The sequence below is a fragment of the Lepidochelys olivacea genome (genome assembly GCF_965140295.1).
Source record: "Lepidochelys olivacea isolate rLepOli2 genome assembly, chromosome: 1".
Taxonomy (NCBI): Eukaryota; Metazoa; Chordata; order Testudines; family Cheloniidae; genus Lepidochelys; species Lepidochelys olivacea.
This window is the reverse complement of record NC_140411.1, coordinates 42,213,868-42,231,096: the sequence shown is the minus strand read 5'-3', so window position 1 is coordinate 42,231,096 and position 17,229 is coordinate 42,213,868. Positions and strand designations below refer to the sequence as shown.

Below are 17,229 nucleotides of genomic sequence, written 5' to 3'. Positions count from 1 at the left end.
AATGTTTCTCTGTTCTTTGACCTACATTTTCTCTTGCTGGATTCCATCCCTTCACTTGAAGTTCAGTCGCCTTGTACTACCCTCACAAATTTCCCTCCCTGCTGAGTGTTTGCACCCTTGAAACACTTGCACTTAAATGCCATAAAGAAGAAACAGCCATTGTAGGCTGGAGTCTAAATTTAAGTGAACTTTATACTGAACTTTTTTCCAGACAATGGATCTTTTAATGAAATCATATCCATACATCTTCTACAGACTGGATGATAATGCACATTATCACATTACACTCAGTTTGTGTATAATCCTGAATTTGTAGAACAATTGTTTATTTCTCATAATACCCTTGCTCCCTATTTGTCAAGCACAGTTTAAATTTTAAAAACTCCAGGATATCAAACAACAAAGCACAAACATTAAGAAATTAAATGAGACAACAACATATTCCATACCATCATGCCCATGATATTTGGATTGTACGTTAGGAAGCACTCATACAATGCAGGCAGAATTCTCAGCACAGCATGGCCTACTTGATGGGGCTCAGCACTAGGAATTAGAGGATTTAGATACAAATCCCAGCTCTGCCAATGTCCCGTGTGAAGTCACTTCACCTTTCTGTGCCTCTGTTTCCCCTTCCCTTAGGCTTTTTTTTTGGGGGGGGGGGCCAGGGGGGGCTGTTTGTACCATACCTAGCTCACTGGGTTAGAACTTCAATTAGAGTCTCTAGGGCCACTGTAATAAAATTATATTTCATAGAATTTAAGGCCAGAAAGGGGCCATTAAATCATCTAGTCTGTCCTTTGGTATATCACAGGCTATTAAATTTCACCTAGCTACTCCTGTATTGAGCCTACTGATAATAATATCCCATTCTTAAAATATTAGCTAAAAATAGTCCAGTTTCAGTTTAAATTTCTGTCTATTTCTCTTCTGCAGAGCACAAGGATGTTTTGCCACATAATTTAAAAAGGAGTCAATGAAGCTTTAAAATTCTTCTGGTTTCAAAATATAGCACTTATTACATCACTTCCTGGAAACCCTCTTTTCTCTTATGCAATGTTATGGTCTGTATATTAAACTTGCCGCATCCTCATTACACTTTTTCTCAGTGTTGTCATTTGTTCAGTTCTGTAAGAACAGTCTAATGAAAACAGTAACGGCTGTAGCAGACAACTGAGAACCGTTGATGGAATTTTACTGATGAAGTATAGTTTGAGTTGTTTCCTCTAATTTGGCTGTTTCAGTATTTGCAGATAAGAAGTCTGTTACACCATTCTCATTTCAGAAGAACCTTCAAACTGCAGGACCTCAGGAAAATTGGTCGATATCAATATTTCTGTTGGTTAAAGCTGCAGTAATTGGCATATGTTGAAATTTTCCATTATTCTTGGTTATGGGTTGACACTAATTCCCACGTTAATTAAAAGGTTTTGTCATGACACGTGTTTCTGCATCAATGTTCCATGTGAATTTTCAATACCACCCAGGCTCACAATTTGTGGAATTGTTAACTGTTGTTGATCTTGTAACTCTCAAAATGTACCTCAACCTCCTGTCCCTCCTGTTGTCAACTGGTACTCCAGAAAGAGACATTCCTTTTGCCAGCATCATTTTTGACACACGTACTATTTTTGTTGGTAAATTGGAGATGTCTCAGCAAAAAAAGAAGGTTGGAAGCTCATCCAAGGGGTCTGTTTAAAGAAAGGCCAAGCATAGCTCCTGTGGTGATTAGATAGTGAATTCCATACTCAACCAGAAAAGGCAAACATGAGGACTTGCCTGAGTGCTCCCTCTCCTCCAATATCCAAATATCATGATTCTGCTTCTGCGAGGCCCTAGAAAATGAAGGAAATAGGTTTCCAGTCTCTTTCTTGTTGAAACTGCACAAAAGCTTTCGCTGAGCCATCTGCCACCATCATCTTCTGGGCCTTGGCAGCCTACATTGGGGGGAGGGGACAGCTTAGTGGTTTGAGCATTAGCCTGCTAAACCCAGGGTTGTGAGTTTAATCCTTGAGGGAGCCATTTAGGGATCTGGGGCAAAAACTCGGGATTGGTCCTGCTTTGAGAAGGGGGTTGGACTAGATGATCTCCTGAGGTCCCTTCCATCTATGATATTTCCAGAACAGAGAGAGGCATTTGCTCTCTGAGTGGCTATGTAACTTGTACAAGGCTGAGCATAAATTTTCTTATGTATTTGCTCATGTTCTGGAGACTTTTAATTACTCCTGATGTATTTTGTTTGCTGGAAAGTCTGACCAGTTTTATTATATTTTTTATGTTTATTTTTTATTGTTTGTATTCTTACTTTGTTTAGATCACTCAGACTGAGCACATCTTCCCCATATCTGATCTCTCTCCTGTGCACTTGTTTTTATTATTTGGGGTGAGATGACAGTGTCATGCACCAGAGTCCTTTATAAGCTTTCAAGAAAAACTTAGCTTGCAAAGACTATGCTGTTGCTCTGTTGTGGTTGCATCAGACCTCCTAGCATAATAACATTTTTGCTAAATAATATCAGATCCTCAAACAGTTCTGTTATTTATTCCCAGCTTCTTTTGAAAGGCCTCATGAATCACAAGTTGCTGCTGTCCATCTCTTGAACTGCCATTATCTGCTGTGATCAGGTGCTGGATTTGGGGTATTCTGTCTGAGTCAACAGACACTTGGACTACCTTCTCGAAGTTCTCTTATTCTTCTGAAAAGGCGGTTATAAGCATATCTGTTAGCATCAACAAAGGGTTTGGGCTCTGTTTCAGTAGTGAACTCCATACCTAGGCAGTAAGGCTAAACATGTTGTCATAGACACACATACTGCTGGCATCAGGAAATGAGGGCAACCGCATGCCTCCGTTTATCTCGTTGAAGTTGCATAAGGCTTGTAACTCCTGCGGTATCACACTTCTTTTATTTATATTGGTGTCTTTTGTGGACCTTCAGTTGCAACTTTGCTAACAGAGACTGCGGTATTACTCTGGTGTTGCATCAGGAGCAGACCTTGTACTCTGGTTATGTGCTTTCCAACAAAGGGCAGAACGGTCTGTGGATTTGTTACTCTGTCCCTAGCTTCTTCTGCAAGGCCTGAAGAGGCATATGTTGATATTGGCTGTCTTTTGAACTGCCATTATAGGTTGTGATTGGATGATGGATTTGGGAATATTCTGTCTCATTCTATAGACCAGTGATACTCAAACTGAGGCTTGTGATGTGTCTACTGCCGCTCTTGGCAGCACATGATATTAAAACACTGATTTAATTATTAACCAATCAGGATGCTTTTACTGTGTTATAAACCAATTGAGGTTGATAAAATAATCATGCTTGGTCAGTCATTTTGCTGTGAAAATAATATAGATATAAACGAAATATTTCTCCTGTCCTGCTGTTTAAATATGAATAGTACTATACTAAATGAAATAATGAATTCACACTACTGTGGCTCTTTTGGGTAATGTTGATGGCTAATTTGGCTCCTGAACCGCTGAGGTCTGAGTATCACTGATATAGACACTTGGACTAGGTTACATCTACACTGCAATAAGAAACCTGTGGCACCGAGTCTCAGAGTCTGTGAGAGACTCAAGATCACAGGGGCTCAGACTGCAGGACTAAAAATTGCAGTGTAGACACTTGGGCTCCAACTGAAGCCTGTGCTTCTGAGACCAGGGCATCTCAGATGCCAGGCTCCAGTCTGAACCTGAATGTCTACAATGCAATTTTTAGCCTCGCAGCCAGGTCAATTGACTCAGGCTCTCAGTCTCAGTGCCACAGGTGTTTGTTTTATTGCAGTGTGGATACACCTTAGAGTCCTGTCCTCCCTCTGGAAGGATAATTACTGCTGTTAGCACCCTTCTTTGCCCGTGCAATATTTTGTATATACAGTGCAGTTTTCTAAGGTCTATATTTTTTTTTCAGAAGTTCATCTAAGCATTTTAGTGTAAAAAGGGCCAACCAAGGCTCTCACTAGTGAATTCTGTACACATGGAGTAAAGATAAACATGTTGGCACATCCCCCCGCCCAAAAGATTTTCCCCACCTAGAATCTACATACCACTGTTCTGCTTCTACTAGACTTCAGGAAATGAAGGCAATGGGTTGCTTCTTTCTTTTCACTGACATTTCATGGCGACATTCGCAGGCCTTACAATACAGCGGTTGCCACTAGCCGTTTCAATATCTTGGCACACTCTAGTGCCAGAACAGGTAGAATCATTAACTTTCAGGGTCAGTGTTATGAACACAACACACTGATAATGCAGTATATCATGAGCTCCAGATCTGAACAGGAATCCATGGTGCCTGTCCTGCTGTGTGCTATGGAAAGAACCAACATCAAATTACTTTTGGCATTCATGGATCAGCTGCACACAGTGGACCATTGCTATTGAGCTTGGGAAGCAAGCACTGAGTGGTGGGATTACATTGTTATGCAGGTCTGGGACGATGAGCAGGGGCTGCAGAACTTTCAGATGCACAAAACCATCTTCCTAGGACTGGGTGCAGCCCTTGCCCGAACACTGCAGTGCAAGGACACCAAAATGAGTGCTGCCTTCTCAGTGGAGAAGTGCGTGGCAATCACTGTATGGAAGCTGGCAACTCTAGACTGCTACTTGGTCAGTCACGAATCAGTATGGAGTCAGGAAGACTATCATGGGCGTTGTGTTCATGCAGGTGTGCAGGGCCATTAATCGCGTCATGCTACAAAGGACTGTGACTCTTGGAAATGTGCATGAAATAATAGATGGCTTTGCGGCAATGGGATTCTCTAACTGCAGAGTTGTGATAGATGGAATGCATATCCCAGTTTTGGCCTTGGACTATCTTGCAGTGGAGTACATCAATACAAAGGGGTACTTCTCTATGGTATCACAGGTGCTTATGGATCACTGCTATCATTTCACTGCTATCAACGTTTTGTGGTCAGGGAAGGAGCATGACGCACGCATCTTCAGGAACACTGGCCTGTACAGAAATCTGCAAGCAGGAACTTTCTTTCCAGAACAGAAGATTCCAATTGGGGATGTTGAAATGCCCATAGTGATTGTGGGAGACCCAGTTTACTCCTTATTCCCATGGCTCATGAAGCCTTACACAGGAAACCTGGAGAGCAGCAAGGAGCATTTCAGCAATAGGCTGGGTAGGTGCAGGATGACCACTGAATGTGCATTTGGCAGATTAAAAGCTTGCTGGTGCTATCTTTATGGCAGGTTAGACCTAAATGAGAAAAATAGTCCCATGGTCATAGCAGCCTGCTTTGTGCTGCATAATATTTGTGAGGCTAAAGGTAAAAAGTTTCCCCAGAGGTGGAATGTGGAGGTGGATGGCCTGGCAGCTGATTTTGAGCAGCCAGATACTAGGGCTATTAGAGGGGCACAATGGGGGACTATTCGAATTAGGGAGGCTTTGAGGCATCATTTTGACAGTGAGCTCCAGTAATGTGTATATTACTATAAAGCATTCTGCCATGCTTTGTTAACTTGCCATGTTGCATGAAAATTTTGATGATTGCTTTCTCATTGTGATTTGTAGTCTGTAAATGCACCAGTTGCCACTGTGTATTAATTCCAGCAGCAACCACCGTGTGCAGGAGACAAATAAAGATTATCTTTCAGAGATCATTTGTTTATTAAATAGCAATAAACAACTCACAGAAAATGCGTTGTTGAAAGGGACATAACAGTGAGAAGGGCACTCTCCCGATGGAGGCTCTCATAGCTGTGTGTAACTCCAGCTAACATTTGTGAAGCTGTTCAAAGGGATGGAGTGAACTGGATACTGCGACAGGCTGGGAAGATGCAAGGAATGTGTGGGAGAAGTTTGGGGAGGGCATGCAAAGCAGTTCTGTATGGGCTGTGAGGAAGGGGCGAACACATGTGTTCTGCCTGCAGCGCAGTTAGGGACTTCGGCATCTCCATTTGCTCCTCCATCACTTTTATCATCTGCTCCTGACCTAATGAAATTCTCTCCTGGCCTTTCTTCCTCTCATGCCTCTCTATTTTTAAATTTTCATTAACTGTCTCTCTCCACATCCTGCGTTCTTCTTTTGCGGCTCAGAGGATTGGAGCATATCCTGAAATGTGTCTGCCTTGCTCCTCTTCAGTCACTTCCTTATCTGGTGGAGGTGCTCTGGTGGAGGTGTAGGGGGTTCCTCTGAGGCCACATCTGAAAAAGCACAAGAAACAATAGAGAGAAGCATGATTGTGAGTGCACTCACAGCATCGAATCATAATAGTAAAATACACCTCTTTCTCACTGTCCCTTGGCAAGAACACAGCTCGGCAAATGCCCTAAACATGCTGAAGTCAGCTTGGTGGGGTGGGGGCGCGAGATGGGGAAAAGGATCTTGGTGGTTTTTCAAGAGGATCACTGCAAGTGACATGGGGCAATAGTGTAAATTCCCACAAGTTGGGGGTCATTGAAGCCGATATCTCACTCCTGAGGGTAAGCAAGGATTCCAAAATGCATCTTCTGAATGGGTGCAGCTTCAGACCGGGTCCCTATGTTGCTCACCTGTGTGCCCTTTGGTCCCTGCACAAGTGATTGCTGATTGGCGCAGGAAAGTTTCCTACAACGGGGGAAGGAACAAAGCAGTTCTGCTAAGGAACCTTTGGCAGAGGATTGGAGTGCCTCCAGGAAAGTTTCCTAGAGAAATCTCTGGAGGATTCCCGTGAAATATGTGTGTATAACACACTGTTCCACAGGGCCCCCACTGCGTAGCTGCACAGAGGAATGTGAAGCAGATGCAAACACAGCTAGTTTTGTACATTTCTATCCCTTAACCCACTTCTAGCAAAGGACAGCTCTACCTCATGTAACCCAGCAGTATCAACTCAAAATGAGCACTTACTAGAGCTCCCCTCTCCTGCATCATGCACACCAGAGATGGAGTGCTGGGACTGGCTCGAACCCTCTGGCATCAAGAAGAGGTCCTGCCTTGCCATGGTACTGACGACCCTGTCGCCTGACTCACCTCATCCTCCAACTCCACTTCCTCATCCACCACCTTGTCTTCAGGGTTGACTCCGCTGGCCGCTGTCTCCAGTCCCCAAGAAGTATCCATAGGTGTCCTGTCGGTAGAGGGAGAGGTACCATCAAGGATGGCATCCAGCTCCTTATAGAAGTGGCAGGTCTTTGGTGCAGCACCAGAGTGACAGTTTGATACCCTTGCCTTCTGGTACGCCAGCCTCAGCTCCCTATCTTTACACGGCACTGATGTGTGTCCCATTCGTAGCCCTTATCCAACATGCCACGAGAAATCTGACCATGGAAGTTCCTACAACTGGAGCAGAGCTGGGACTGCACAGTCTCCTCTCCCCACATATCCAGCAGATCCAGTAACTGTGGTATGCTCCAAGCAGAGAGCATTCACTGCATGGAGCTGCCATGTCAGCTGGGAGGATGCGATGTGAGCTGTCCACACTGACTAGAGAGGTCAGGATGGGCATTGTGGGGCACCTCCTGGAGGCTATTTACAGTGACATAACATGCACAGTGTCTACATTGACAGTCTGTCGATCTAACTTTGCCGCAAAAAGCTCTAAGCCTCTCATCAAGGTGGTTTTATTTTGTCGCCAAAGCAGGAGAACTTTTTCAGTGGGAGGAGCACTGTAGTGTGTACACCCCATTCTTTTGTCGATGAACGCTGACTTTGTTGACAAAACTCTGTAGATTAGACAAGGCCTAAGATGGCTAGCCCGATCAGACACAAGCGTTCTTTATTCCATCTGTTATGTTAGTCATAGAAGCTGCCCTGGTCTTATGGCAGCTTGTGAAACAGAGAACATCTGTTTTGCCTGCATGGGAACAAGACAAAACAGTGTCTCATCCTGAGGAAGGAAAGAACTGGGATAGAATGTTGATAAAACAATAGGCTCACTGAGATGAAATTCAGTGATCACTTAGCAATCAAACTTTTTTAAAAGACATGTTAAGAGAACTTGGTCTATATATTCAAAGGAAGGTCCCTTGAGAATCAAGGGTCGGCAGGTCAGCAGGGTGCCAGCAATAGCACCTTCACCCTGCTTACCCTAACTTTCTGATTGAAGTGGGGGAGAACAAAAACCCAGCTCTGTACCCCAATCACAGACGAATGTGTCTGTGCACTGGGATCTGGGATCAGGAATGGAGAAGCTTAATAGCCATGGATGTAGCAACCAACTAATCAGTCATAGGGGTGTCACATTTGAAAATGTAGAAAACATCCAAAAGGACTGGCTGTCTCCCAAGATCTACAACCTATCCTGAAGGACGAACCCATCACTCTCACAGCTCTTGGGAGACAGGCCAGTCCTTGCTTACAGACAGCCCCCCAGCCTGAAGCAAATACTCATCAGCAACCACGCCCCACACAACAAAACCACTAACCCAGGAACCTATCCTTGCAACAAAGCCCGTTGCCAACTGTTTCCACACATTTATTCAGGCGACACCATCATAGGGCCTAATCACATCAGCCACACTATCAGAGGCTCATTCACCTGCACATCTACCAATGTGATATATGCCATCATCTGCCAGCAATGCCCCTCTGCCATGTACATCGGCCAAACCGGACAGTCTCTACATAAAAGAATAAATGGATACAAATCAGATGTCAAGAATGATAACATTCAAAAACCAGTCGGAGAACACATCAATCTCTTTGGTCGCTCAATTACAGACCTAAAAGTGGCAATTCTTCAGCAAAAAAACTTCAAAAACAAACTCCAACGAGAGACAGCTGAATTGGAATTAATTTGCAAACTGGATACAATTAACTTAGGCTTGAATAAAGACTGGGAGTGGATGTGTCATTACACAAAGTAAAACTATTTCCCCACATTTATTTCCCCCCCACACCCCATATGTTGGGCATTGTTATGACACAGTTATGACATTGACTAGACTTTTGTGTAGCTTCAGCAGTAGTTTGGTTTTTAAAACAAAATGCTTTACATGTTCTGGATCCAAAATAGAGTTTTAATTCTTTTGATTAAACTTCACTTTGTTTTACACTGATATTTGTGCCAACAGCAGGGAGAGACCAAAGACAGAGCAAGATGCTTGTTTCAATGGTCTTTAAAACTATAACCATAATTGTATAGTAAGTAGAGCTGTCAAGCAATTAAAAAAATCACGATTAATCGCACAATGAAAATAATTGTGTGATTAATCGCACTGTTAAACAATAATAGAATACAATTTCTTTAAATATTTTTGGATGTTGTCTACATTTTAAAATATATTGATTTCAATTACAACACAGAATACAAAGTATACAGTGCTTACTTTATATTTATTTTTGATTACAAATACTTGTGCTGTAAAAAACAAAAGAAACAGTATTTTTCAATTCACCTCATACAAGTTCTGTAGTGCAATCTCTTTATCCTGAATGTTGAACTTAACAAATGTAGAATTATGTACAAAAAATAACGTTCACTTTTGTAGCTGGTGTCGCAAGATATTTACGTGCCAGATGTGCTAAAGATTTATATGCCCCTTCATCTTCAACCACCATTCCAGACGACATGCGCCCATGCTGATGATGGGTTCTGCTCGATAACAATCCAAAGCAGTCCAGACCGACGCATGTTCACTTTCATTATTGGAATCAGATGCCACCAACAGAAGGTTGATTTTCGTTTTTGGTGGTGTGGGTTCTGTAGTTTCCACATCAGAGTGTTGTTCTTTTAAGACTTCTGAAAGCACGCTCCACAACGCCTCATCCCTCTCAGATTTTGGAAGGCACCTCAGATTCTTAAATCTTGGGTCGAGTGCTGTAGCTATTTTTAGAAATTTCACATTGGTACCTTCTTTGCGTTTTGTTAAATCTGCAGTGAAAGTGTTCTTAATACGAACAACATGCTGGTCATCACCTGAGACTGCTCATAATATGAAATACATGGCAGAATGCGAGTAAAACAGAGCAGAAGACATACAATTCTCCCCCAAGGAGTTCAGTCAAAATTTTATTAACACATTTTTTTTAACGAGCGTCATCAGCATGGAAGCATGTCCTCTGGAATGGTACCCGAAGAATGAAGGGTCAAATAAATATTTAGCATATCTGGCATGTAAATACCTTGCAACACCAGCTACAAAAGTGCCATGCGCACACCTGTTCTCACTTTCAGGTGACATTGTAAATAAGAAGCGGGCACCATTATCTGCCATAAATGTAAACAAACTTGTTTGTCTTAGAAATTGGCTGAACATGAAGTAGGACTGAGTGGACTTGTAGGCTCTAAAGTTTTACATTGTTTTGTTTTTGACTGTAGTTATATAACAACAAAAATCTACATTTATAAGTTGCACTTTCAAGATAAAGAGGTTGGACTACTGTACTTGTATGAGGTGAATTGAAAAATATGATTTCTTTTATCATTTTTACAGTACACATATTTGTAATAAAAATAATATAAAGGGAGCACGGTGCACTTTGTATTCTGTGTTGTAACTGAAATCAATATATTTGAAAATGTAGAAAAACATCCAAAAATATTTAATAAATTTCAATTGGTATTCTAGCTGAATTCTCCTCTGCCTTTGTCCTTGTGTTGTCATTTAGTCCTGTGCAAAGTCAGTCCAAATGCTACCATTCTGATTTAGGATTGCTTTGTGTTCACTTTACAGACGTGTAAATGACCACACAAGACACAAAGTAGTAGAGAATCAAGCCCATCAAAGGGCCAAATGTACTATTTTCAAGCAATGTGTATTTAGAATCCCTGTCCTGTGAGCTTGTTTTGAGGACTCCTATAACCACAGGGCTGGGAACGCCCATATGTAAATGGAGCATGGCCTACAGGCATATTCATCTGTAGGATTCCACCTGCAGAGTTTAGGCGGGCAAGTGCTGCTCCTGAGAAAGCTATGAAGCATGAGCCCATCAGCTTTTTGCTCTTTTCTCACGTCCCCTCTTCCCCAGGTCGCTATCAATGGGCTGACAGGATGGAAAGGGCCAATGGATCAACCCTACCAGCCAATCAGATTGCTACTCTGCTCTCAGGTCTTCCTCCTCTCGTCTAATGAGGAGCCCAGAGCAGGGAATATGAGCCCCAGAAGAAGAAAGAAGCAAACTCTGACCTAGGTGGTGGCAGTAGCATCAAAAAGAAGATGATCTGGTGACGAAGGAGCTCAACCTAGCCTGCGTGTGAGGTAACTGGGGAGGAGGAAGGGAGTTGTATGGAGAAAGATGACTAGGGAACCGAGGCAAGGTCTGTGCTAGAAACTTTTGCTGGTATAAGAGTATTGATTAGGGGTGTGAGGTTTTTTTATAACATTTCTATACTAGCGAAAGCTCCAGTGGAGATGCAGTTATAGCAGAAAGTGGGCTTTTGCCAGTACAGTTTATGTAGTTTGGGGAAATCATATAAGCTAAACCGGTGTGATGCTACTCAGGTCACCCATGGCTGTGAACCATCTTGTTGCCACCTGCATCCAGCATGAGGGAATCTTTCTGTGCCAGCTGGGTGTTAGCTCCCTAACACCACCAGTCTGGCAGCCCCCCAAGCACTCTCCTCTGGGCTAAGTCAGTCCTGCCTTTGCTCTGTGGGTTGACAATAGGTGCACCCCAGCCCCCAAGTCCCTTCCTGCTGTCCCCCTGTTGTATCCAGCCTGACCTCTGGATACCCACAGAAATTCCAGTCCTCCATTCCCAAAGGAAGAGTGTATCCCAGTTTGCCCATTTTACCTTAGCCCTCCATTCCTGTATTACATCCAGCCTGTGCAATAAATTGTCCTAGAACAAAAGAAAATTGATCTAAGAACAGAGAGTCAAATCCAGGCAAGTTGGAGGGGTTAAAACAAATGGTTACATATACAACAAATTCACAAAGCACAAACTAGAGCCTACACTTATTAATAGTTACATTTCCTAGCTAATACAGTAGATTCCCACCCCCAACATTCAGTCTTTTGCAGAGGTTGCTAGCCCCAAGGAGCTAGGACCCAGTCTTTCATGAAGCAGTCCTGCTCATCAAGGTACTTCCTCAATGAATGGATCCGGAGTGAAACTCTACCCTGTGATATACTAAATCAGTTTTTTGTGACTCTCCACAGACAGGGTGATCCCTTCACTGTTATATTATTCCTTTTCACTGCCCCGTGGTTTTGACGTTTATTGTTGGTGTTTGATGGTTTGCATTGACTTTTCTGAGTTGGTGCAGCTCTGGACAATTGAGCAATATATTATGTAATTGGCTAACTAGTAAGGAGTGACAACTCCTTCCTGCTTGAATGGACCATCACCATCAAGACATATGATTCCCTGGCGACTCACTTTCACTCCAAAACCATAAGGACATATTTTAATACAGTTGTGTTATTCCTTAAATATTACCCTTACACACATCTCACAGTGAGTACTGATAAATTACAAGCTCTCAGTAGAGATACCACATGCTACCCTTTATAAATACCATGACAGGGGTTTATTAGGTGTAGTAAGCTTGTCAGGCCTGAGGCAGAAGGAACCCCTGTGTCACAGACAGCAAAAACACATTTTTGCCAGTAGAAGCTGTCTCTCCACTAGGGGGATTGCTGGTACAACCACTTAGGCAAACTTTTTTGAGTGTAGACTAGACCTGAAAGTTGTTTTGGGTATACTCTTTGGGGAAGCTCTCTTTTTGAGAGCCTGGCCTCTCTATAACCTACTGCTAGCTGTGTGTACAGGCAGTTCCTTCTGTGCACTTATGCATCAGGCAGGGAGTGTGAACATTATATTGGAATTATATTTTTTTTTAATATTAAGTTTGCAAAGTCATGCATTCAAATGTTGGGAAGTACCAGTGTCAAGATTGTCCAGGCAACCTTAATTCCTACCACATGTGCAAATGCAATATGCTATTGTTTCTACAAGGCCTCAGCCTCATTCAGTGCACAGGAGGACACTGCTTGATGAATGACCAGCTATTTGATATTTCTTTTTATCCTTATTTAACGTGTGTCTTTAGTCCTTATTTACTACACACCATGCAAAGATTGCACTTAATATAAAATTACTAATTTCCTCAGAGGCTTTTTCTGTGGTGTTCTCCTTGCAGTATCTGAGTGTTTCGCTAATACCTCTATGAGGGGTGGTGGTATTGTTTCCATTTTACAGTTGAGGGACTGAGGCACAGAGAGATTAAGGCCCAAACTGTCAAAAGTGTCCACTAAATTACAGGGCCTTCTGTGGGACTAATTTCTAAAGTAGTTCACATTTTATTGCACTTTATATATCCAAAGCACAGCTACCACTGACTTCACATGTATTGAGAGTGCTCAGCACTTACGTAAATCTGGGCCCCTGGTGCCTCCAGTCAGGAGCCCAGAAAAAGCAGAAACTCTCACCCAGTGACCATGTGTGAAAAGTTTGGTTTAAGTGACTTGCCCAGCATCACATAAGAAGTCTATGCCAAGGACAGAATCCAATTCTCAAGGGCAGCATTCAGCAGTCCATCCTGTCTCTTCCTACACTGTCCTGTTTCATTTACTACATACCTTGCACTTTCCAAAACAAATGATGTACTACAGATAACTGCCTCACTATCTACACATATCATTCATCCCCAGGGCACAGCACACTGATGCACTGGATGAGGCAGAGGTCTTGTGGAAGAAAATAGATATGATCATGTAATTAAAGACCGCATCATAATACATATGCACAAAGGGGGGTAAATTAAGGTTGCACAGGCCTTTTGAGGGCTTGACTTTGCAGGCTAAATGTTCTTTTAATTTTTCTGTATGTATCCTCCTAAATTTTTAAAAAAGCAAACTGAAAAACTAGGAATTCTATTATGTGGCACCAGATTTGGGACCTATAGATCGGCAGCACAAAGCTTGAGGGTTCAAGCTAATGAAGTAATTGGTAGCAATAGTAAGTGATTATTCCCCTTATAGACCAGATGTTTCTCATACCTCTCCACAGGAGTCAAGTTCTGTCTTTCTTCCCTGTCACTGCCTGGGCTCCAGTAGAGGCATGTGCTCTCTCTCAGCTTCCTTAATCTAGTGCTTGATGCCACAGTGACACCTGGTGGTTGGAATGAGCAATTGCATGAAAAGTCCTCCGCCTTGGAACAAGCAAGCTCAGTTTTTTTGAAAAGGATGTCAGCCCCCCTCCCCGCCCCAAGGCAGAAAGGCTGCAGCTTCAAACCTGGCCAGGAGGCTGCCTAAAAAACCCAGGCATATGGTAACCCACCACCCATACCCTGTGACCCTGCTCTCTGGCTGCCCTGTCTAAAGGCAGCGCCCCTGTCAGCCGCAGCACAGAAGTAAGGGTGGGAATCCCAAGACTCCCCTACAAAAGCCTTGTGACCACCCCCCTCCCACCACCTCCTTTTGGGTCTGGACCCCCATGGTTACAACACTGTGAAATTTCAGATGTAAACATCTGAAAGTGACACTGACCATTTTAAAAATCCTATGACCATGAAATTGACCAAAATGGACCATGAATTTGATAGGGTCCTATTTATTTTGAATTAAACAAGCAAAAAGTACATTAATTAATTTGGCCCTTCTGGTGACCTTCTCTTTGAAAAGCTCTAGCACCCTCAGAAATGTAGGGCTGATAGGGACCTTGAGAAGTCATCAATTCCAGGACTCTCTGCTGAGGGAGGACCAATGCCTTGAACCAGGGACTTGAAACGTGGCCTGGGGGAGGTTAGCATTTGTCAGGGATGTGCTTTTTGCTGCTCCCCTTCAAATTTGGCCAAGTTATAAGTATCTGAAAAACTGCAGCGTGCATGCTCTCACTGGCTAGAGCTTTGCAGCTTAATTTCCCCACAGTCCATTTGCATTAGCTATGCTGCAGAGAGCTGAAAATAATTTTCCTTGCAAGTGCAGCTCTGAGCTGGTGTGGGCTATGCCAGGTCTGAGCGCCAGAACTGAACACAGGGAGATTCTCTCATGTGCTGTCAATGACCATGCACCCTGGCCCTGACTCCCAGGCAGCATGAAGGAGTAAGTTGCCTGAATCAAATACAGGGGCTTGGAACAAGAGGACTGCATGACAAAAGCTATTTGGAATGGTCGGTAAGGGGACTGGGCTTGCACAAGGTCAGGGAGGCAAACTGGCAACCACTGCTGAAGGATGGAGATATCTGACAAAAGGAGCTATGGGATTGCCTGGGCAAAAGACTAGGACAAGGGGCCAACGGAGGTGGGGGGACTCTAAGATTGGGCAAGGAGGAGAACTGGGAGCAAGAAGAGACAGGAGGAAATGGGGTGGGGGAAAGGCAGAGCAGATGAGGATCTGGGAGCAGCGACTCTGGGATAGGGAACCCTGACCCCCCCTACATAGCCAGATTTCCCACTCTGTGATGCATTGTTCTCTGCCATAAATTTGGTAAGGCCCTAAAAATAAAGTACATACTCATAAAAAACTTATGTCCATTCCTTCTGTAGAAGACTCAAACCAGTGAGGCAGCATAGCACTCTGGCTGGAGATGGGGTAGGCACCTTTCACAGAGGGAGTCAGTCATGGGAGCACTGGTATGGTAGGTACAGCTAAAGTGTTATCGAAGATCATTACTCATACAATGAAAGCCGAATCTCGCAAGCCATGTCAGGTGTAACTTGTTCTGAGCTTGGCAAACAAACACTCTTGTGCGAATTAGCCTCCCTATTAATATGATCAGACCCTTAAAGTCAGTCTTTGCTTTCAGGACTCCCTTTTAACTCCCATACAGTTCTAAGAATCAAGGAACAACAGGAAAGGGGGGCAGTGGCTAAGAAACTATGGTGTTTCCAGGCACCTGTCTTGTTGGGGAGGGGAGAGAGAGAATGTGTTACATTATTTGAACACATTCAGTTCGGTATAAGCCACCATCAGGCTTTTCAAAGACTTCTGCTACTTTACATATATGGTAAGAATTTAGTTAATTTAGAATCTGCCCCTGATTTTCAGTACTTACATTCTCACTTTCTAAGGAAGTCACACCTGTGACCTTAGAAATCCTTGTTTCTATTTACTAAATAATTTAGCCTGTTTAAATTTTACTAAATAATTTAGCCTTCAGACACTGAAAAGGCAAGTTGTTAACATACCATACCGAGTACAGTGGATATATTTGAAGAGTAAAAAATAGCAGACTCCAGCCCAGGAACCCTTGCCACTAACTGCTTTTGCTGTAAACTGTAGACAAAGGAAGAAGTGATAGAGAAAGGGGGAATCTCATTTTTAATATAGGAAGTGTTTTGGAGCTGTCTTTGCAGCTGAGTGGCTGAGTTTTAAAGGTGATTATTTAGCGTTTAAGACACTGAAGTTCTTTCCAACTGAAATTTTGTTGTTCAAAAGTCAACAGCAGCAGTTTACAGGAATTCAAAGTGAAATGAGCAAGAAAGGGATGGCTTACTTCTTCAGCAGTTTAACCAAGGAGCATGACAAATACTTTTAACAGTGAAGTTTGGTAGTATAGTAACATCCCTAAGAAAGGTTTCAGCGTAGCAGCTGTATTGTTCTTTTTGCGGATACAGACTACGAGTACTTGTGGCACCTTAGAGACTAAGGAATTTATTTGAGCATAAGCTTTCGTGAGCTACAGCTCACTTCATCAGATGCATGCAGTGGAAAATACAGTGGGGAGATTTATATACACAGAGAACATGAAACAATGGGTATTACCATACACACTGTAACGAGAGTGATCAGGTAAGGTGAGCTATTACCAGCAGAAGAGAGAAAAAATAATCTTTTGTAGTGATAATCAAGGTGGGCCATTTCCAGCAGTTGACACATTGAACACGTCACGTTCTTGTTAACTGCTGGAAATGGCCCACCTTGATCATCACTACAAAAGGCATCTGATGAAGTGAGTTGTAGCTCATGAAAGCTTATGCTCAAATTTGTTAGTCTCTAAGGTGCCATAAGTACTCCTTTTCTTTATCCCTAAAAAATACTCAATGTAAATGTAGCATTTGGAATTTAAGATTTTTAGCTCTCTTGCCAACTGACATTTTACAATGTGGTGTATTTATGTCTTAGATCAACTAGCTAACCAGTTTTACCAGTTTTTCTACAATCTGAAAAACAGCTACATAACTTTAAAAGATACCAAGTTCCTTCCCTGAATCTCACTCAGCTGGGAAAGACTTACCACTAAAGATGAAATTATCTTAAAGACTTAAAGCCCAGTTTTCTAATGACTTTGCACAGAGTGAACACCGCATTAACTCCATTCACCCCACAAAGGAGTCAGTTACAGGGTCATTCAGGGAAAGCTTCACCCCTCATTTTAGAGGCCACAATTTGATGAAACAACCTC

General features: G+C 42.8%; 1 long non-coding RNA gene across 1 annotated transcript; it reads right to left on the bottom strand.

The window, feature by feature from the left end:
* Positions 1-5,660: 5,660 nt before the first annotated feature.
* LOC311528930 lies at positions 5,661-14,361 on the bottom strand. Its single transcript, XR_014713726.1, has 5 exons — positions 13,883-14,361; positions 11,673-11,720; positions 8,476-8,557; positions 6,969-7,065; positions 5,661-6,160 (listed from the first exon to the last, which is right to left on the bottom strand). It is a non-coding gene; the product is annotated as an uncharacterized lncRNA (long non-coding RNA).
* Positions 14,362-17,229: the final 2,868 nt, after the last annotated feature.